The 23,851-nt window shown below is 40.8% G+C and overlaps 1 protein-coding gene and 1 non-coding gene across 4 annotated transcripts in view; one reads left to right on the top strand and one right to left on the bottom strand.

The window, feature by feature from the left end:
* Positions 1-23,851, top strand: part of RASGEF1B (RasGEF domain family member 1B) — a 590,923-nt gene that overhangs the window by 70,536 nt on the left and 496,536 nt on the right. The gene's annotated exons all lie outside the window — the stretch shown is intronic.
* Positions 14,465-14,537, bottom strand: TRNAG-CCC (transfer RNA glycine (anticodon CCC)). Its single transcript has one exon. It is a non-coding gene; the product is annotated as a tRNA-Gly (tRNA).

Genomic DNA, 23,851 nt, shown 5'->3' with positions numbered 1-23,851 from the left:
TGCTTGACCTTGATGAAGTTCTCTGTTCATTTCCTGATTCATTTCCTGATTTCTGCAAGTGTTTCTTCCTCGGAGGTGTTGCGAGGAAAGGTGACATGATCGGAGTTTTAGAGAGGCTGGTGGGAGGTGTTCTTGGCAGGGTGTGTGGGAAAGTCAGATTGAGCAGACTGAGTGAGGAACTCTGCTGGGGGGACCTCTTACACTGATGGCTCTTGCTCCAAGAGCTTGGAAAAATGTTATGGCTTTGGGTCATGGAGAACAGGTTTGTGCCATTATTTCTAAGGCTCGTTGGCTCTTGCTGTCAACTTGCCAAGGTTCAATGATTATTCCCCAAATCACAAAGAAACCCGACCTCAAGGGGCAATCTCTGCAGTGTGTCCAAATTCATATTCACTCATTTCTAAGCCTTCTACAGATCATATCTCAGTGGAAATCATCTTTGAGCATACTGTATCCACTTCAGTGTGCACTTGTCTTCGCCGTGCTCTGGTACAGCAGTGAAGACATTCTCGGACTGTGAGAAGTGCATCTTACTTCCATGGCCCCTCCGTTGGCACAGGCTTCAGCGAGGACTGGTCCATCTCTGAGGCCCAGACACTGCACTTGTCGCTCTTACCCACTCTCTTTGCGTTGCTCTTAAATCTCACATACTGGCTCTTTGATCTCACTGAGATGGCTACGCTCTTGATTTTCCACCTGGACTTGTCAGCACTCTGATCTCCACTGCTTGTTCTTTCCAGGCTACATTTCATGGCTCTCTCTTTCATTCAACATTCCAATTGGTGGAAGCGAGCTCTCCACCAACCTCACGTAGCTCAAAAGTAGAGGAGCCAGCACTGGAAGGCAGGCAGGCACTCCTGGCTCCAGATCACATGGTGTACGCTTTTAACCACAGTGTGGTATTAGAGCACTAACTCATTCTCTGAAAATTGAAAAGACAAAAAATTTGTTAACTTGAGTCACAGGCACAATGTCTTCTTCATAAAAATATATTGTTTTTGAGAAATCTCTTTATGATCTAAAAGGCAAAGTAAAGATTGAGCATCTTTCTCAGGGTTCTGGCTGACCTGCCAAGCACTGGCAAGGCTGGCACCCGGAAGTCAGGACTCTTTGGCAGTAGGAGAAGCCTTAAGCTAGCAGGAATGGGGGAGAGAGAGCCCTGAGAGATGCATTCTTCTGTTTGGTAGGAAATATGATAAGAGATAAAATGGATATATGTTCTCAAATTTATTTGCATATTTTTTTCATATCTTTCCCCTGTCAATCAAATTTTCCACTTTGCTTTTTAAGTAAATTTTAACAAATGCTTCATCACTTATTTACTGTAATTATGGATGTGGCCTAATCTCCCTGTGCCCATTTCCCCCTCTGTAATGATAAACTTACGTCAGGAATAATGTGAGGAATAAATGAGTGTGTGCAAAGCTCTTAGCATAGTGCCTGGCATATCCATTAAAAATGTTCAATAAGTGTTAGCTGTCATCATCATTATCCTTTTAAAAAGTCATGGTAAACTCTTATGACTGATATATTTCAACATGAACCAAGTTTGAAACATATAAGCTGATCATTTGAGTTAGAGATTTATTTCGTTCTAATTAAAAAATGTAAAAAAAAAGAATATTTATTGAGCCTCATTGTACATCAGGCCCTCTGCTGGGAGTTTACGTACCGATTACCGACTTGATCTTAGCTAGCGTCAAGCCCATGAGCTACCTAAAGCAGAAACAAAGATTATTGCCATTTGATGTATGTGGAAACTGAGGCTAGAGAGAATAAGTGATTCCCAAAGTCATTCAGCTGATAAAAGGCAAATCAGGACTCAAATCCATGTTTTCTGACTTAAAACCCAATGCTTTCTCCATAATACCAGCCTGCCACTCTCCCCTGACCTGCATTTGTCCGTCTCTGCTGATTACCATGCTTTCCCCAAATTCTGGCTTTGGCATAATGACAACCTCAGTTCCTTTGCTTGTAGTTTCCGGGATCTGCTTTCATTCTCCTTGCTTTACAAAGAGTTTTAATTCGTAAAAAAGTTGTTTCTTTTACGTGTGAAATTTCTTGTCTTGCAATTTCTCAAATCTATAAATTCACTGTCTATATCCTGTATCTCATTAAAGAATTGGATGATGGCTATATTGAGTAATCTTTAGGGCTTATGCTGAGTAACTTGAAAAGGATCATTTGAAGATGGAGGTAAATTCAGAGCTGGTAGCTCTGCCATCTATGAGGAAGACTCAGAGTACCACAGTGCCCATGTGTGTGTTTTAGGTAATGAATGAAAATTTGCCGAGTTGTTCAGGTGATTGTAGCGAAAGGGTAACATGGGAGAATGTTTCTTTACAGAGTGAAACTTTAGTTTTGCAAAACTTAGTTTAGTTTCACTTTTGGCCTGGTTTTAACTTCACTCTTGCCTTTCCTCTTCTCTGGGCACGGCTCCATCCACTGTAACTCCCAGTGTCTCAGTCTTTCTAACAGTCCACTTGCATGAATCCTGAAGAGCCCCGAACGGGTCCAGCAACAGTCAAGGCTGCTGCTGTGTGCTGCACAGTTGCACTGGCTGCAGAAATGCAGCACCTTGAAGGGGACACCATGTCAGCTGGGTCCTGAGAGGGATGGGGCTAACCCCCTCAAATCCCTTTGTCATAGGCTGATGTCAGACAATTGTTGAGTAATCTGGACAGTTTCTTGTCTGTTCCTGTGGGGAGAAAATGGTAAGGATCAGATACATGAGTGAGTCATTTGTATATTCATCCATTGTATATTCACCCATTCATCAAAAAGTTTTCCAGGCCTTCTATGTGTTTCTCTCTAGAATGTAAGCTTCCAATACCCAGCACAGGGCCTTACATGATAATTTTCTCTTGATTCAATGAATGAATGAGTGGAGAAAAAACACTGTGCTATGGGGCATGTAAGAGGGAGACTTAATTCCTCAGAGAAGACTCCAGGAGGAAGAGCTATGTAAGAGGAGACTTGAAGGACGAGTAGGCATTAGTCATGAAGTAAAGAAATGTTTGTTTGAGGATCTGTATCCCCCAGAGTCCTCATCATCAGAGAGGACAGAAAGTGGCAAAGATGGGCATAGCCAACCACAGAGAAACACTCCAGAATGAGAGATGCTGGCAACACAATAATAGAGCTGGACATAGGAAAAGGGGTAGCTAGATCTATTTTTTATTTGTTTATTCGACAAATACTTATTAGCACTTAATATGAGTTGGGTATTCTATGTGCTTTATAAATTCATCCTCATAGCAAAACTATTATTCCCATTTTACAGATGGGAAACCAAGGCACAAAGGAGTTAAATAACTTACCCAAGGGCATGTGGTAAGTGGTAGGTAGAGCCAGGATCCAAATCCAAGCAGCCCGGCTGCAGGGCCCATTTTCTTAATCCCATCACCATGCTAACCCTTGTGGATGAGCAAAATAGATGATCAGAGACTTGGTCATTCAAGGCAGGAAAGGCATAGTTATACCTGGACTCCTAGAAGCTATCTTTATACAGGGTAAGGAGGTTTCCTCTACCAAAACAGATAGATACTTTGTGATAATACAGTAACCTACTTCCTGTTGCGTTTAAAGAGGAAAAGGCTCTTCTTAACCTTTTCTGACTTTTGCTGTTGTTTGTGTGAAAAGGAGGAATAAGTAGAGAGAGAGAGGAGACTGGCTATATAAATGGGGGAAATTCTAGCTCAGCGTTTTGAGTATTCAGCCAGACTCTTTGTTCATTCCCAGAAAGTGATTCCTGCCAAAGCTTGCTCCTGTGTGCCCAAATCTAGGTCTGGACGTCACTTCTGCTCTACATTGCTTCAGGAACAATCAGAATCTCCAAATGATTTTTTTTTTTTTTTGTATCATGGTAAGAACACTTAACATGAGATCCACCCCTCTTAACAAATTTTTGTGTGTACAGTACAGTATTGTTAATTGTAGGTACATCGTTGGACAACAAATTTCTAAAACTTATTCATCTTGCATGACTGAAACTTTATACCCATTGCATAGCAACTCTCCATTTCTTCCTCCCCCAGCCCCTGGCAACCACTACCCAAATAATTTTAAAGTGTCTGAAATGGTGGTGAGCAGAGTCGGGTTCAGAGATAATTTGAGGTTTCCTTCCCCCAAATTATGTAGACAAAAGCTCGATGGACATATTTGCAAAGTTCTAATAGATAGTTGTAATTATTACCCAGAAATAAAGAATTTGCCTATTTCTGACATTTCTAGAATGATACTAAAACAATTTTTATGTTTAAATTTTTTAAAATGATGGCCAATTTCTCTTATAAACTTATCCCCATGGAGCTCTTCTGACGTGCTGCGTTTGCCAGTGAGTGTAATGCGTGTGACAGAGTCAGGAGGAATTGCTGAAAGGCCAATGTGGATAAGATTCATGGTATGAGCCTGTTGAAGGAGCGCTGGTGATTCAGATTTGCTGGATTGACAGAAATGACTTTTGGTGAAAACAGCATGTAGCTATCGTTTCCAATAGATTTTTCTTCTAACCTGTATTTAGTGAGTAGTCCCCACAGCCAATGGTCTACTGGCTTCTGGACCCAGGAGCTCAAGCTCATTTTTCTCTCCCTAAAAGCACTATCATTTCCAGATAGCAGTGCGTGTTAGAAACCTGTTCCTGGGGCTGCTTTGTCAGGAGAGGGAGATACAGAGTCTGTCGGGAACAAACAAAGACATCATTGACAGTGGTGATTTATCTTGCTACCTGCAACATGCCCTTTGGTTTGATAGCTGCCCGGGTTGGCTGGGATTATTTATCTTGCACGCACACTGATATATGGAGGTGAGCTCCTGGCAGGCTTCCTTCTTTTCTTCCTTCCCCGCCTGGCCAGGCTCCTCCGTTCACTCTTCCATATCAGAGAGCTGTCAGCCAGCATTGTCCCGGGCAATGAGAGGGGTGGGCAAGTGCTTCGAAATATCTTAGGAGAAATGATCTTCTTTGCAAGCAGGACTTGATCTAGTTTCTTTTTTTCTGTTGGTTCAGCCTTGGGAAATCAGAGATGCCTAGGAGAGTATCTGGCAGGTGTAAGGAATTTAGAACTGTGCCTCTCCAGCAGTGATCTCCTTTCAGCAGACCCTCCCTGTTCTTCCGCCTTTTCAAAGAATGGCTTCCTTCTGCTTGTCTGTGCTGCTTGGACTTATTTGCTAACATGTGACAGTTGCAGGAGAACCCCTGGCAGCAGCTCTCCTCCACTTGTGCCTTGGAAAATGCTACTCCCTCTGTTAAGAATATTGTGTCCCCCTTACTCCCGACTTCCCCTGGATAACTCCTGCTGGATATTACATATTCAGCTCAGGCATGACCTTTTCTCAGCATCGCTTGTCTGGTTTCCCATCTCAGACGGTGCCAAAAGTTTTTCAGGGCAATGGGAAGGTGGAGAAAGTGTTATTGTTCAGGGTCCCTGAGCATCTTTCCCCACTCCCAACACAGGGATGCAGTTCAGACAGGCAGACAGACAGACACACACACACACACACACTTTTGTGCTCTGCCCCCCAATGAGAATGCGGTCATAGCCTTTCTTTAGCCTACAAATCGTGAGCCTAGGGTCTATAAATGTTATCAGGATGGCAAGAAATGGAAATTGTTCTCAAAAGAAGCTGAGCAAAGTTTAATGAAGGGAATTTCCAGCAGTGTGGGTGAATTAAGGAACCAACAAGGGGTAAAAAACTCAGGGACTGGTGACAGGAGGAAGGGACAAGCCTCAGGAATAAAGCTATTGGAGCCTTGAGAGAGATGGAGCTGTGGCTGCAAAGAAGTTAAATCTCCCCTGGAAGCCTAGTGAGGCAGGGAGGGAGTAGGGGAAATTCATATATCCTCCAAGTTGGGGAGGGGCAGTAGTAAAGGAAGCCTGGGTGGTGAGTCCATAGCGGGTCACACCTGTGGGGCACAGAGCAAGGCAGGGGAGAGTGGAGAATGCAGAACTCGCGGGGCAGGGATGCAGGGGAGAGGTGGTCGTGGTGGAGAGTGGAAAGTAGCCAGCATATGAACATACCTTTCCTTCTATGAACCCCTTTGGCAATCTGGAATGCTAACAGATCCTTTTTCAAAATAATGTTTCTAAATGCAAGAAATAGAATACAGAGCATTACAAAGGTAACCAATTATACTGAAATACAGTTATCAAAATACTAAAAATACAAAATTGTGATACAGTAATATATAATGCTTGTTTATTAACACATGGACTACAAAATCTAGGGGCAGAACTAACAGTTACCAAGCTTTCTAAGTCATGATAAATGTGAATTATATTTCAAGATATCTGCAACAGCTGAAATGAATATGAAAATATCTGGTGTTTTAATTGTTGATAAAATCTTAGGTACTTTTTTTTTTTTTTTTTTTTTGTGGTACGCGGGCCGCTTGTGGTCTCTCCCGTTGCGGAGCACAGGCTCCGGACGCGCAGGCTCAGCGGCCATGGCTCATGGGCCCAGCCGCTCCGCGGCATGTGGGATCTTCCCGGACTGGGGCACGAACCCGCATCTCCTGCATTGCCAGGCGGACTCTCAACCCCTGCGCCACCAGGGAAGCCCGTCTTAGGTACTTTTAATACTACTGTGCTTTATTGCCTACCTTCACAGTTGAGGAAAATGCTAAATTTGAGTTGAGTAGAACTTAGTGATATAGATCAATATATATAAATATAAAGTATTTATATGATATAATCAGTATATAATGTTTAGCCTAGTGCCTAGCGCCTGGCCCATGGTAAGTGCTCAATAATTTGGAACAATTATTATTAGTTAACCTCTAAAGCAGTGCACATCTAAGTTCACAGACCCTGAATTCTGTCCGAGGGCTCCTTAGGGGTCTGAAGGCCCCAGGTTGAGAGCACTTGCTTTAACTATAAGTGGAGGGATGTTAAATTCTAGTGGAGCGGTGCTGTAAGCCTGAGTGTGAGAGGGCAGCAGTGTAGCCAGAATCCTGCTTCTTCACAGGAGCAGGATCCTCCCTGTGCAGTCCCAGGGCCCTGGAAAATCCATGCTAAGCAATGATGCATCTGCTCAACCCTCTGGTCATGATCTACTTCTGTTAAATACTATATCCTTGGGTCTGCTAGAATGTAAACTTCATGAGGACATAAAATTTTAAAAACTGGTTATTGCAGTATTATATACACATAAATATAAATGTAAATTTTATCCACTGTGTAGCTTAATGAATTTTCATGAACTGAACACACCGGTGTAAGCAGAACCTGTATCATTATCAGCATCCCAGAAGCCTCCCTCAGGTCGCCTTCCTGACACGCCACCTCCCCTAAGGATAACTACTATTCTGATTTCTAGCAACATAGAGTAGTTTTGCCTGTTTTGGTTCTTTTTATGAATAGAATGATATACTTTTTTTTGTCTCTGGCTTCTTTCTCTCAACGTCATACTTGTGAGATTCATCCATATCATTCCATGTAGCTGTAGATTTTTCATTCTTATTGCTGCATAGCATCCTGTTGTGTGAATATACCATAATTTACCCATTCTGCTGTTAATGAGGATCTGGAAGGTTTTGCATTCTCTGTCTTTTTCATTTTTGTCGTTCTGGTGATTGTGTATTGGTAGCTCTTTGTGGTTTTTTTCCTGGTGAATAGATACATTTTTACCCAGGTATTGGCCGTTTGGATATCCTTGTTTCTGAAGTGTCTGTATAAGTCTTTTGTCTATTTTCCTAATGTCTACATTTAGACGAATAATTTAATCATTCTCAGTTTCCTCATTGTTAAATTAGGACATTAATAGAACCCATGCAAAGGGTTATCATGACGATTAAGAGAGGTAGGCATGTAAAATGTTTAGCCTAGTGCCTAGCGCCTGGCCCACGGTAAGTGCTCAATAATTTGGAACAATTATTATTAGTTAATCACTAAAGCAGTGCACATTGTGGATATTCTATGCTTGCTGCCTAATCAAATTTTTAAAATATCACTGTAACAGCACTGTGAGTAGAATCTGCTAACCTTGGCTATAGCTGGGTGGGAAGCTCAATGGCTTGGGGATGGGATGAAGGAGAATTTCTTATTTTTTATTCTCTTTGGTACCTTTTGAATTTTGTACTATGTGAATGAATTTTCTACTAAAACACATGAAACTAAAGTCCAAAACAAATAGCTGAAATAGAAATGGAAATAATCTAGAGTTCAGTTGAATCATGAGCTATGCTACGTGTGCTGCCATGTACACCCAGGATGTACATGGAGAATGGGCATGTGTAACTCTGGTGAAGAGGAAACCTTTTGAAGAAATAAGTTTAGTTAGTAAGGTGTGATGTCCGTGTATTTTGTAAAAGTTATGATAAGGGAAGTAGGAGTAAATTATGACATAGGGATAATGTTTGAGTGAGCTAAATGAGATGGGATGTGAATTTAATGTTGGGAAACAAAAAAGTATCAGGAGAGAGAAGTGGGATGGAATGCCTTAGTCATGTTCAGTCCAGCCTCTCAGGGTTCCAAGAAGTTTGAAAGGACATATTTTGGTCCAGAGTTCTCGAGGGTGAAGGAACACATCTCTGTGTCTCTTGGAGCTTTGTTATGCATAAAAAGGCATTTGCCTTTCTTGGTGAATTTTATGTTGCACTTCTCCAAGATAGGTCGCTTTTCAGTGACCCAGAAGGAGAAGCAACAGAACTCTATCAGGGTGTGTTTCTAAATTATTATTACTAATGACAATACTGAAATTAACGTCCTAATTTGCAGAACGTTTTTCACAACGTATCAAGTACTGTTAAATATGTGCTCTTATTTGCTTTTCGTACTAACTCCTCAGAAAGATAGCTGTGGTTATCTCCATTTTACAGGTGGAAGAACTAAAGGAAATGAGGGAGCCAGGACTAAAAGCTAGGTTAGTGCTGGAAAAAGTCCGAAGTACAATTCATAAGGTGACTGTTATGCCTGTGACAGTCACCTTGAGACAAGCTGTTTGAATGGAGAATGATGACTGGAGAATAATGAGAATAATGAATGGAGATGTTTGAAATGGAGAGTTCAGTGACTGCCACCACTCAGAGGGATGGTTGTGGGACCATGTCGTGTGGTGTGCCTCTGGGTTGTGTCCATTCTGAACTTTGATGATGTCCCAGGACAGTGACTTTGTATACTAACATTCAATTTAGTGACTTTTAAAATGGTTCTGCTTTTCTGTTTAGATAGTATTTTTGTGTGTGTGATTATTCTTAAAATGCATCATTTTAATCACCACGCTTCCTGAATCTTCTTTTCCTTTTGGATTCCTTCAATTACACCATCTCCCCTTAAACGATAATCACATTTCATTCTACCTGATTCCCCAGGCCGGTTACCCAGACTAATGGAATGATAGATCTGGGCAACAGATTCAAGATCACTTACGACAACCTCTTGAGAATTTTACAAATGAGGGAACTAAGACCCAGAGAGGCAAAGTGACTTGTCCCACATCACAAAGCTGGTTAATGTGGAGGATAGAATGAAATAAGCAGGAGGAGAGTAAGAGGGCAAGTTGATTTTTCACAGGGAAGATTTTCTGTAGAAGTTGATTACGTTGAGTTTTCAGGGAGGCAAATGTTCTGGTAGTTCCATGGAAAGAGAAAGATTGCTTTCTGGACCAACAAGAATATTACCCCACTGGCTGCTGGGTAATAATGGCAGATGGTAGCCACAGGGTTATTGTAGGTATGGACTCATAAGGTATTTAGTCATGGCACTCACTGATACACCGTCAGCTCAGCACTTCGATCCTAAACCAGTGCTGAAAAGAGAAACTCCTTCTGAAAGGACATGGCAGAATACTGAGGTGGCCCCCAAGATTATTGCCCCCTTTTGCACACACTCTTTATAATGCTCTTCCCCCTGAGTATGGACAGGTCTGTGTATATGACCGATTTCACTCCCATGATGAAGTTACAGTACCTGACAAAGATGAAGAAATTTTGCAGATACAATCTCAGATCAGTTGATTTTGAGTGAGTCAAAAGGGAGATTGTCTGGGATGGACCTGACTGAATCGGGTGAGAGTTATTCAGAAGGGACTGAGATTCAAAGGGAAAGAGATTCTCCTGCTGGCTTTAAAGAAGTAATCCGGTATGTTGTGAGAGACTTACATGGCTAAGACCTGAGACAGGTGCTCTAGGATGAGGTCAGCTGAGGGTGAGGATGAGGTTAGCTGACAGCTAACAAGAAACCAGGCTCAGTCCTACAACCACAAGGAAGTGAATTCTGCTAATGACCTGAATGAGCTTGAAGAAGACCCCAGCTCCTGATAAGACCACAGCCCCAGCTGACACCTTGAGACCTGGTGAGACCCTGAGCAGAGGACCAAGTTAGGCTGTGTCTAGACTTCTAATGTACAGAAATTGTGAGATAATAAATTTTTGTTGTTTGAAAAAAAAAGTACCACTTTCCTGGAATGTCCCCAAGTTCAGGAGTGTAAATTCAGGCAAGAACAGCCCCCTGGGGAATACCTTGTTTCCACTTGGGGTCAGGGCTGATGTGTTTCTTTATAGTATAACCTATTAATTATGCAGGCCAAGAACAGCAGATTTTCAGAGAGTTAGCTCATCATGATTTCATAATTTCATCAAAGTTTCATAATTTCATTTTGCAGAGAAACAGTTTTCTAGGCAGACAAATCAAACTTTGTTAGAAGCTTTACTTTAGGGAAGATCATTTACCTATTAGAGATTCGAAGTACATCTTCCCCTCTCGGGTACAGCATTTCTTCATTTTAAGCGAACTCTTTGCTTTCCGATGTATGAGGGAGCACACTTGTGTTTTTCTGCTCTGTTACTCTGTTTTCTAGACTACCTCTTAATTCTTACGTCTGCTTACTAAACAGGAAATTCTAAACAGTATTAGTTTCTATTTGGTGCAAGGCATACTGGGGAGAGGAGGACTGAGATGTCTGAAACGAACTGGCCTTTTTCTTCCCTTTAGACAATGCCCCTTTGTTGAATGGGCTCTCTCAGTCAACTGCATTTCTGGTCATGGCCCTGCTGCAAAGCCTCTGCTCCACGATACTGGGCCCTCTCTGTTGTGAGGGGAGAAGGGGGTTGGCAATATTCTTGCTCAGGAAGAGCCACTTGGTGGGACTTATTTGTGACATTTCCAGTACACAAATTTAGAAGCATAATTCTCAGTCATGGCTGAACACCTGTAAAGAAAAGATTGTTCTAATCATGTTCAGCCGTATCCTCCCGATTACCCTAGACGTTATGAATATTCAGCCCAAATCAAAACCAAAGACAAACTTCCTGCTTTGTGGGTCTCACAGAATGGGGCTTTGAGGAATCATGTCTGCGATCAAGGGAGCCATAAGATGTGGGGGCGCTGCATGCTTCCACAGTGCAGTATCCAGGCTCCTTTGTGAGATGCAGGCGATGAGGGCAAAGGGATGAAGTGAGAACATCGCCTCTGAGGAAACATGCCAGATTAGTTCGAGTCCATCTGACAGTCAGAAATCAGTCTCTGAGTGAGAATCCTTAACAGGACTCCACCCAGGAGAGCAGGAAGAACACTGGACTAGGCGTCCTTCCTTTGCTGTTCTACCAACCAATTGTGTAACATTTGCCAATTTATAGAATCATTCCGAGCCTCAGTGTCCTCAGACGTAAGCATGGGTATATCTGTTAGTGGTCTTTGTCTGCAAGGAGCAGAAACTAGCTCTCACCAATTGAAGCAGAAGAGGACTATTTGGAAGGTGCTGGGCTGCTCACAGAACCTGTGGAGGCTTGAGACCCAGGCTGCGGAAGGGCAGGAAGCAGAGTGGGTCTGGGGTCTATAGAACAGGAGCGTCTGCCATGGTAGGGACCACACTCAGCCTTGGTGGGCTCTTGGTTGGAGACTCTTGGTTGGAGGCATCCTTCTTTCCCATGTGAATATAGACAGTCCAGGGCTGGTACGGAGACTTCACAGTCATTGAGGATCCTCCTTGTCAAGTCCCTGGTTTTTGGTTTCTCACTTAGTGCAGAACTTCGGATTCATGATATGAATATGTAATTTAAAAGAAAAAAAAGGTGGACTATCCAGTCTTTCTTTTCTGGAATAGTTTCTCTTCTGGAATATATGCATTTGTTCAGCAAAATTTTGATTTGATTGAAGTTAATATAGTTTCTACCAACCTGAAGCTTGAAATGTTTAATGCAGCTCTAATTTTATTATTTAATGATATAAATAAGATGGAGAAGGCTCTAGGCTTGACAAACTTGACATTTAAATCTAACTTTGCTGGTGCTGGGAAAACTGGACAGCTACATGTAAAAGTATGAGATTAGATCACTCCCTAACACCATACACAAAAATAAGCTCAAAATGGATTAAAGACCTAAATGTAAGGCCAGAAACTATCAAACTCTTAGAGGAAAACGTAGGCAGGACACTCTATGACATAAATCACAGCAAGGTCCTTTTTGACCCACCTCCTAGAGAAATGGAAATAAAAACAAAAATAAACAAATGGGACCTAATGAAACTTCAAAGCTTTTGCATAGCAAAGGAAACCATAAACAAGACCAAAAGACAACCCTCAGAATGGGAGAAAGTATTTGCAAATGAAGCAACTGACAAAGGATTAATCTCCAAAACTTATAAGCAGCTCATGCAGCTCAATAACAAAAAAACCAACAACCCAGTTCAAAAATGGGCAGAAGACCTAAATAGACATTTCTCCAAAGAAGATATATAGACTGCCAACAAACACATGAAAGAATGCTCAACATCACTAATCATTAGAGAAATGCAAATCAAAACTACAATGAGATATCTCACACCAGTCAGAATGGCCATCATCAAAAAATCTAGAAACAATAAATGCTGGAGAGGGTGTGGAAAAAAGGGAACCCTCTTACACTGTTGGTGGGAATGTAAATTGATACAGCCACTGTGGAGAACAGTATGGAGGTTCCTTAAAAAACTACAAATAGAACTACCATATGACCCAGCAATCCCACTACTGGGCATATACCCTGAGAAAACCATAATTCAAAAAGAGTCATGGGGGCTTCCCTGGTGGTGCAGTGGTTGAGAATCTGCCTGCTAATGCAGGGGACACAGGTTCGAGCCTTGGTCTGGGAAGATCCCACATGCCGCGGAGCAGCTAGGCCCGTGAGCCACAACTACTGAGCCTGCGCGTCTGGAGCCCGTGCTCGGCAACTAGAGAGGCCGCGATAGTGAGAGGCCCACGCACCGTGATGAAGAGTGGCCCCCGCTCGCCGCAACTAGACAAAGCCCTCGCACAGAAACGAAGACCCAACACAGCCAAAAATAAATAAATAAATATTAAAAAAAAAAAAAAAAGAAAACCACTTTAAAAAAAAAAAAAAAAAGAGTCATGTACCAAACTGTTCATTGCAGCTCTATTTACAGTAGCCTGGAGATGGAAACAGCCTAAGTGTCCATCATCGGATGAATGGATAAAGAAGATGTGGCACATATATACAATGGAATATTACTCAGCCATAAAAAGAAATGAAATTGAGCTATTTGTAATGAGGTGGATAGACCCAGAGTCTGTCATACAGAGTGAAGTAAGTCAGAAAGAGAGAGACAAATACTGTATGCTAACACATATATATGGAATTTAAGAAAAAAAATAATGTCATGAAGAACCTAGGGGTAAAACAGGAATAAAGACACACACTTACTAGAGAATGGACTTGAGGATATGGGGAGGGGGAAGGGTAAACTGTGACAAAGCGAGAGAGAGGCATGGACATATATACACTACCCAACGTAAGGTAGATAGCTAGTGGGAAGCAGCCGCATAGCACAGGGAGATCAGCTCGGTGCTTTGTGACCGCCTGGAGGGGTGGTATACGGAGGGTGGGAGGGAGGGAGACGCAAGCGGGAAGAGATATGGGAACATATGTATATATATAACTGATTCATTTTGTTGTGAAGCAGAAACTAAGACACCATTGTAAAGCAATTATACTCCAATAAAGATGTTAAAAAAAAATCTAACTTTGCAAAACAACCTAGTAGGCAAGAAAAGTATTTCCTAGGCTTCCTCAGATCTGCCTGGATATATTGTTATAATATGGTAATGAGCTTCCCTAGAAGGGACAAAATGCATGACTGAAGTTGCATTTTTATTTTGTGTTTTCTTGAAATAGATTGTCTAGATCAGAGACCTTTAAAATTATGTTTTCTCTGTGCTGGCCACACATTTAGCCATAGTTACTATTAGAATTATAATTTGGGAAATATTTATAAGGAAGTACGCTGGCACTGAATACAACAGACCCTTTTTTTTGCTATTCTGAGAGTCAGTGGTAACTCAGTTTAGAGAAGTGCTGGTTTTAAGGAACTGAAATTCACGCCATTCATTCAGTTTACTGTATTTTTTATAAAATATTTATTTATTTATTTGGCTGTGCTGGGTCTTTGTTGTGGCATGCGGAATCTTCACTTCGGCATGTGGGATCTTTAGTTGCAACATGTGGGATCTTTTAGTTGCGGCGTGCGGGATCTAGTTCCCTGACCAGGGTTCGAACCTGGGCCCCCTGCATTGGGAGTGCAGAGTCTTAACCACTGGACCACCAGGGAAGTCCCAGTTTACTGCATATTAATCACTTACTTGGGAGTTTAACCTTTCCGATCATTTTCTTCATCTAAAATGACTGAGAATATTTGTGTGCTGATGCCAGAAATATTTTTCATCAGCTATCTTAATCAGCAGGTATTAAGTAAGCACAAAGCATTGACTGCACAGATTTTTTTTTTTTTTAATACTAGGAGATGGGTGAGGATTACAAGAGCCTCAATTTTGGCTTTACAGTCAGGTTTAGGAGACTGGTTTATCTATGTATCTAGTACTTTCAAACAGCATTGTCCTCCTAATCATCAGTGACTAAGATATGCTGTAGAAACGGGGTCTGTTGTTTTTCTATCAGATTCCCCAGGGAGCATCTCCCACAGGCACAGACTACCATGCATCCCTGAGTGATGGAGAGCCCACTTGATCCCCATGGGAAGAATGTGGCAGAGGGGGCTAGCTGTACCCCCAAATTCATGCTTCTCTTTCTATAGTATGTAGTTGTCCCTGCTAAGTAGCTATCCAGCTGAGGTGAAATTTCCCAGCCCTTTTTTTTTTTTAACATCTTTATTGGAGTATAATTGCTTTACAATGGTGTGTTAGTTTCCGCTTTATAACAAAGTGAATCAGTTATACATATACATATGTTCCCATATCTCCTCCCTCTTACGTCTCCCTCCCTCCCACCCTCCCTATCCCACCCCTCTAGGTGGTCACAGAGCACCGAGCTGAACTCCCTGTGCTATGCGGCTGCTTCCCACTAGCTATCTATTTTACGTTTGGTAGTGTATATATATCCATGCCTCTCTCTCACTTTGTCCCAGCTTACCCTTCCCCCTCCCCGTACCTCAAGTCCATTCTCTAGTAGGTCTGCGTCTTTATTCCCATCTTACCCCTAGGTTATTTATGACTATTTTTTTCTTTTTTTTTTTTTTAGATTCCATATATATGTGTCAGCATACGGTTTTTGTTTTTCTCTTTCTGACTTCACTCTGTATGACAGACTCTGGGTCCATCCACCTCACTACAAATAACTCAATTTCATTTCTGTTTATGTCCCAGCCCTTTTTGCACCTAAGCATGGCCATGTAGCTATTTCTCACTAATAGAATGTGAATGGGGATGATGTGTGACACTTCCTGGCCTTAACGTTTGAGAAGCGGGGATGCTTCCTCCATGTTCCTTCTTTCCTGCTCTACTGGCTGGATGCAGATGACTCCACCTGGGCACGGTGGAGCCACTGGAACAATTGTGAGGAGCAGCGCCACCTGTCAGCTGGGAACATCTACCTTTTATTCTTACCTGAACAAGAAATAAATTTTTATTGTGTTTGAGATTTTGTACTTCTGTACGTCTATTTGGTATACCTACTAGCGTTACCCTATTATAGGAAATAGATTCCCTTGGGTAGACCTCTGATCTTGCTACCCTATATTTATTGAGTCTTTGAAATCCTTTGTCATTTTGAACTTACAGTGGAAAGAGAAGACTAGTCTACATCTTCTGTGCTTGTCAGATCTACAGACGTATGATTAAAAAATTGGCACTTCCCAGATTTATAAATCATCTTCCTAAATTCTCCTGAAATTTTAGCCTGTTGAGAGACAGTGTGACCTAGTGGTTAAGTGTGTAGAAGTGTGTAGGCTATGGAGCCAGCACGCCTGGGTGTAAATACTGCCTCTGTTGCTTACTATCTCTGTGAACTTGGGTAAATTGCTTAACCTTTCTGTGTCTCTGTCTCTTCATCTGCAAAGGAGGGATAACAACACTGCCTACCTCAAATGGTTGTTATGAGGATTAAATGAATTAGTATAGCTTAGTGCTTATGGTGGTTTCTGGCTTGAAGTAAGCACACAATAAATGTCATTTCTTATGATTATTGAGGGTCCTTGTTGTGGTTTAGCCTAGGATTTCTAAGGACCTTTGCCTTTATATTTGGTTATTTCACCTTAGTGTCCGGAGAATCCAGGAAGCTTATGTATGAAGCGTGATGCCATTGTTAATGGCATAGAGGCAAATCTAATATTAAATAAAATGAACTACAAACACTAGCTACTTTGTGGATTAGAAGATCTAAAAACATGATGATGACGATAGTTTATGTTTTATAGTGCATTGTAAGTGTTAGGCATTGTTTTAACTTTGCATATATTAGCTTATGTAATTATCACAGTGACCTTTTGAGTAGGTATTATCATTTTCCCTATTTTATAGGTAGGGAAATTGAGGCAGCGTGAGGTTAAATTATTCATCTCAGGTCACATAACTAGTAAGTGGCAGAGTTATTGCTTCAAATCCAGGCAGTCTGACTGCAGAGGCCATGCATGGGAAACTCCTATTCACCTTTAATGCCTAGTCAAGGGGCCCCTCTTCTGTGAAGGTTTCTGTGAGGTCTTTCCTGACCTGTTCAAGAGGTTGTTCACTGCTTTCTATGGCAGTCACCACTCTATCTTGGACTGACTGGATTGCAGTTGGAGCTGTGCCGTATTGTAGTTATATGTTCATGTTTCTGTGAGATCCTTGTGCGCATAGACTAGACTAGTGCTTCTCAAACTTCAGTGTGCCTGTGAATCATCTGGGGAATCTTGTTAAAATGCAGTTTCTGATTCAGTAGGTGTGATGGTTAATTTTAGGTGTCACCTTGACTGGGTGCACAGATATATGGTCAAACACTATTTCTGGGTGTGTCTATGAGGGTGTTTTTGTATGAGATTAATATTTAAATTGGTAGACTGAGTAAAGCAGATTGCCCTCCCCAATGTGGATGGGCCTCATCCAATCCGTTGAAGCCCAGAATAGAACAAAAAGGTTGACTCTTCCCCAAGTAAGAGAGAATTCCTCCTGCCTGATTGCCTTTGAAATTGGACATTGGCATCTTCCTGCCTTTGGACTCAGATTGAAACATCAGCTCTTCCTGGGTCTCAAGCCTGCCATCCTTGGACTGGAACTACACCATTGGCTCTCCTGTGTCTCCAGCTTGCCAACTCACTCTATAGATCTTGGGACTTGTCAGCCTCCATAACTGTGTGGGCCAATTCCTTATAATAAGTCTCTTTGTGGGCATGTGTGTGTCTATATATATTTATCAATCTCCTATTAGTTCTGTTTCTCTGGAGAACTCTGACTAATACGGTGGATCTGGGTGGGGTCTGAGATTCTGCATTTCTAACAAGTTTCCAGGAGACACCGATGCTCCCAGTCAGTGGACCATATTTTGAGAAGCAAAGACAAGACTGTCTCATTCACCTTTTTACCCTTGGTCTCTCATACGGAGGGCACCTAGTGAATTTCTTTTTCTTTTCTTTCTTTTTTAATAGATGTGTATTGGAGTATAATTGCTTCACAATACCATGTTAATTTCTGTTGCACAACAAAGCGAATCAGCCATATGCATACACATGTCCCCATATCCCATCCCTCTTGAGCCTCCCTCCCACCCTCCCTATCCCACCCCTCTAGGTCATTGCAAAGCACCGAACCCATCTCCCTGTGCTATGCTTCTGCTTTCCACCAGCCAACTATTTTACATTTGGTAGTGTATATATGTGGATGCTACTCACACTTTGCCCTCCCACCCCATGTCATCAAGTCTATTCTCTATGTCTACCTCTTTATTCCTGCCCTGCAACTAGGTTCATCAGTACCATTTTTTTTTTCAGATTCCATATATATGTGTTAGCATGTGGTATTTGTTTTTCTCTTTCTGACTTACTTCACTCTGTATGACAGACTCTAGGTCCATCCACCTCACTACAAATAACTCAGTTTCGTTTCTTTTTATGGCTGAGTAATATTCCTTTGTATATATGTACCACATCTTTATCCATTCATCTGTCGATGAACATTTAGGTTGGTTCCACGTCCTGGCTATTGTAAATAGTGCTGCAATGAACATTGTGGTGCATGTCTCTTTTTGAATTATGGTTTTGTCAGGGTATATGCCCAGTAGTGGGATTGCTGGGTCATATGGTAGTTCTATTTTTAGTTTTTTAAGGCACTTCCATACTGTTTTCTGTAGTGGTTTTATCAATTTACATTCCCACCAACAGTGTAGGAGGGTTCCCTTTTCACCACAGCCTTTCTAGCTTTTACTGTTTTCTAAATTTTTTGATGATGGCCATTCTGATCATTGTGAGGTGATACCTCATTGTAGTTTTGATTTGCATTTCTCTAATAATTAGTAATGTTGAGCATCTTTTCATGTGCTTCTTGGCCATCTGTATGTCTTCCTTGGTGAAATGTCTATTTAGGTCTTCCACCCATTTTTTAACTGGATTGTTTGTTTTTTGATATTGAGTTCCATGAGCTGTTTGTACATTTTGGAGATTAGTCCTTTGTCTGTTGTTCCATTTGCAAATATTTTCTCCCATTCTGAGGGTTGTCTTTTTATCTTGTTTATGGTTTCCTTTGTTGTGCAAAAGCTTTTAAGTTTAATTAAGTCCCATTTGTTTATTTTTGTTTTTATTTCTGTTACTCTAGGAGGTGGGTCAAAAAAGATCTTGCTGTGGGTTATGTCAAAGAGTGTTTTTCCTATGTTTTCCTCTAAAAGTTTTATAGTGTCAGGTCTTACATTTAAGTCTTTAATCCATTTGGAGTTTATTCTTGTGTATGGTGTGAGGGAGTATCCTAATTTCATCTTTTTACATGTAGCTGTCCAGTTTTCCCAGCAGCACTTATTGAAGAGACTAGACTGTATTTTCTCCATTGTATGTTCTTGCCACCTTTGTTGTAAATTAGGTGCCCATATGTGCGTGGGTTTATCTCTGGGCATTCTATCCTGTACCATTGATCTATATTTCTGTTTTTGTACCAGTACCATACTGTCTTGATTATTGTAGCTTTGTGGTATAGTTTGAAATTGTAGAGCCTGATTCCTCCAACTCTGTTTTTCTTTCTCAAGATTGCTTTAGCTATTTGGGGTCTTTTGTGTTTCCATATGAATTGTAAGATTTTTTTGTTCTAATTCTGTGAAGAATGCCATTGGTAGTTTGATAGGGATTGCACTGAATTTGTAGATTGCTTTGGGTAATATAGTCATTTTCACAATATTGATTCTTCAATCCAAGAACATGGTATATTTCTCCATCTGTTTATGTCATCTTTGATTTATTTCATCAGTGTTTTATAGTTTCCTGAGTAGAAGTCTTTCTCCTCCTTAGGCAGGTTTATTCCTAGGTATTTTATTCTTTTTTTTGCAATGGTAAATGGGAGTGTTTCCTTAATTTCTCTTTCTGATTTTTTGTAGTTGGTATATAGGAATGCCAGAGATTTCTGTGCATTAATTTTGTATCCTGCAACCTTACCAAATTCATTGATTTGTTCTAGTAGTTTTCTGGTGACATCTTTAAGATTTTCTATGTATAGTATCATGTCATAGGCAAATAGCGACAGTTTTACTTCCTCTTCTCCAATTTGTATTCCTTTTATTTCTTTTTCTTCTCTGATTGCTGTGGCTAAAACTTCCAAAATTGTGTTGAATGATAGTGGTGAGAGTGGACAACCTTGTCTTGTTCCTGATCTTAGAGGAAATGGTTTCAGTTTTTCACCATTGAGAATGATGTTCGCTGTGGGTTTGTCATATATGGCCTTTATTATGTAGAGGAAAGTTCCCTCTATGCCCACTTTCTGGACGGTTTTTATCATAAATTGGTGTTGAATTTTGTTGAAACCTTTTTCTGAATCTATTGAGATGATCGTATGGTTTTTCTCCTTCAATTTGTTAATATGGTTTATCACATTGATTGATTTGCTTATATTGAAGAATCCTTGCATTCCTGGGATAAACCCCACTTGATCATGGTGTATGATCCTTTTAATGTGCTGTTGGATTCTGTTTGCTAGTATTTTGTTCAGGATTTTTGCATCTATGTTCATCAGTGATATTGGTCTGTAATTTTCTTTTTTTGTAGTATATTTGTCTGGTTTTGGTATCAGGGTGATGGTGGCCTCATAGAATGAGTTTGGGAATGTTCCTTCTTCTGCAATTTTTTGGAAGAGTTTGAGAAGGATGGGTGTTAGCTCTTCTCTAAATGTTTGATAGAATTCACTGTGAAGCCATCTGGTCCTGGACTTTTGTTTGTTGGAAGATTTTAATTATGGTTTCAATTTCATTACTTGTGATAGGTCTTTTATATTTTCTAATTCTTCCTGGTTCAGTCTTGGAAAATTGTACCTTTCCAAGAATTTGTCCATTTCTTTGTGGTTGTCCATTTTATTGGCATATAGTTATTTGTAGTATTTTCTTTTAATCCTTTGTATTTCTGCACTGTCAGTTGTGATTTCTCCTTTTTCATTTCTTATTTTATTGATTTGCTTCCTCTCCCTTTTTTTCTTGATGAGTCTGGTTACGGGTTTATCAATTTTGTTTATCTTCTCAAAGAACCAGCTTTTAGTTTTATTGATCTTTGCTATTGTTTTCTTTGTTTCTATTTCATTTATTTCTGCTCTGATCTTTATGATTTCTTTCCTTCTACTGACTTTGAGTTTTCTTTGGTCTTTCTCTAGTTGTTTTAATGGTAGGGTTAGATTGTTTATTTGAGATTTTTCTTGTTTCTTGAGGTGAGATTGAATTGCTATAAACTTCCCTCTTAGAACTGCTTTTGTTGCATCCCCTAGGTTTTGGGTCATTGTGTTTTCATTGTCATTTGTTTCTATGTATTTTTAAAATTTTTTCTTTGATTTCTTCAGTGATTTCTTGGTTATTTAGTAGCTCACTGTTTAGCCTCCATGCATTTGTGTTTTTTTGTTTTTGTTTTTGTTTTTGCTGTACGCGAGCCTCTCACTGCTGTGGCCTCTCCCGTTGCGGAACACAGGCTCCGGACGCGCAGGCTCAATGGCCATAGCCCACGGGCCCAGCCGCTCCATGGCACGCGGGATCCTCCTGGACCGGGGCACAAACCCGCATCCCCTGCATCAGCAGGTGGACTCTCAACCACTGCGCCACCAGGGAAGCCCGAATTTGTTTTTTTTATAGTTTTTTCCTGTAATTGATTTCCAATCTCATGGTGTTGTGGTCAGAAAAGATACTTGATATGATTTCAATTTTCATAAATTTTCTGAAGCTTGATTGGTGACCCAAGATGTGATCTGTCTCGGAGAATGTTCCATGTGCACTTGAGAAGAAAGTGCATTCTGCCACTTTTGGGTGGAATGTTTTATAAATATCAATTATATCTATCTGGTCTATTGTGTCATTTAAAGCTTGTGTTTCCTTATTTATTTTCTGTTTGGATGATCTGTTTGGTGTAAGTGGGGTGTTGAAGTCCCCTACTATTATTGTGTTACTGTCAATTTGTCCTTTCATGGTTGTTAGCATTTGCCTTATGTATTGAGGTGCTCCTATGTTCGGTGCATAAATATTTATAATTGTTATATCTTCTTCTTGGATTCTTTTTCTTGGATCCTTTGATCATTATGTAGTGTCCCTCGTTATCTCTTGTAACAGTCTTTATTTTAAAGACTATTTTATGTGATATGAGTATTGTTACTCCAGCTTTCTTTTGATTTCCATTTGCATGGAATACCTTTTTCCATCCCTTCGCTTTCAGTCATATATATTGGTCTTGTTTTTGTATCCATTTAGCCAGTCTGTGTCTTTTGGTTGGGGCATTTAATCCATTTACATTCAAGGTTATTATCGATATGTATGTTCCTGTTACCATTTTCTTAATTGTTTTGGGTTTGTTTTTGTGGGTCTTTTTCTTCTCTTGTGTTTCCCACCTAGAGGAGTTTCTTTTACATTTGTGGTAAAGCTGGTTTGGTGGTGCTGAATTCTCTTAGCTTTTGCTTATCTGTAAAGCTTTTGACTTCTCCATTGAATCTGAATGAGATGCTTGCTGGGTAGAGTAATCTTGGTTGTAGGTTTTTGTCTTTCATCACTTTAAGTATATCCTGCCATGCCCTTCTGGCCTGCAGAGTTTCCACTGAAAAATCCACTGATAACATTATGGGGATTCATTTGTATGTTATTTTTTGTTTTTCCCTTGCTGCTTTTAATATTTTTTCTTTGAATTTAATTTTTGGTAGTTTGATTAATATGTGTCTTGGTGTGTTTTTCTTAGGGTTTATCCTGTATGGGACTCTCTGTGCTTCCTGGACTTGGGTGACTATTTCCTTTCCCATGTTAGGGAAGTTTTCCACTATAGTCTCTTCAAATATTTTCTCAGACCCTTTCTTTTTCTCTTCTTTTTCTGGGATCCCTACAATTCAAATGTTGGTGCATTTAGTGTTGTCCCAAGGGTCTCTGAGATTGTTTTCAATTCTTTTCATTCGTTTTTCTTTATTCTGCTCCTTGGCAGTTATTTCCATCATTTTGTCTTCCAGCTCACTTATTCGTTCTTCTGCCTCCATTATTCTGTTATTGATTCCTTCTAGTGTATTTTTCATTTCACTTATTGTGTTGTTCATCTCTGTTTGTTTGTTCTTTAGTTCTTCTAGACCCTTGTTAAACATTTCTTGTATTTTCTCAATCTGTGCTTCCATTCTGTTTCTGAGATTCTAGATCATCTTTACTCTCATTACTCTGAATTCTTTTTCAGGTAGATGGCTTATTTCCTCTTCATTTTTTTGGTCTTGTAGGCTTTTACCTTCATCTGTGATATAATATTTTGCTGTCTCATTTTGTTTTGTTTTGTTTTATGAGTGGGATTGTGTTCCTGTTTTACTGGTTGTTTGGCCTGAGGCTTCCAACACTGGAGTTTGTAGGCTATTGGGTAGAGGTGGGTCTTGGTGCTGAGATGAGGAACTCTGTGAGACCTCACTCAGATAAATATTCCCTGGGGTCTGAGGTTCTCTGTTAGGCTAGTGGTTGGGACCTGGAGCTCCCACTGCAGGAGCTTCTGCCCGACCCCAGGCTTGTGAGTCAACATCCCCACAAGCTGCGTGGGGTGGCAAAAAAAAAAGAACAATAAAAAAGTAAAAAATAAAATTAGACTAGGAAACTAGCAGATATGTTAGAAAGAATATAAAAATAAAAATATATATGAATCAACAACTGGAAGGTACATCAGTACCACAATAGTAAGAAAGAGGAGGAGGGAAAAAGAAAATAAAAGAGGGGGAGGGCCTTCACTGTGGAGAGCGGGGCCTAAGCAAGGGCAAGGTTTGGGCAGTGGGTGGGGCCAATGCTCCGGACCTACAGGGCTGGAAAAGGCCCTGGGGGCTGTGGGAGATGGGGCTTAGGCACAAGGAACAGAAGGGGCCCAGGCGTGACCCCCACCCCGGTCTCAGAGGGTGGGGGACCTCACCTGGGAGCCTAGCAGGCTTCCTGGGCTCGAGTGGGTGGGGCAAACATCCTCTTCTCCTCTCCTGCTCCTCCGGTCCGGGG

The sequence above is a fragment of the Globicephala melas genome, chromosome 5 (assembly GCF_963455315.2).
Source record: "Globicephala melas chromosome 5, mGloMel1.2, whole genome shotgun sequence".
NCBI classification, from domain to species: domain Eukaryota; kingdom Metazoa; phylum Chordata; class Mammalia; order Artiodactyla; family Delphinidae; genus Globicephala; species Globicephala melas.
The sequence above is the reverse complement of the archived record's forward strand: the minus strand, read 5'-3'. Positions and strand labels throughout refer to the sequence as shown.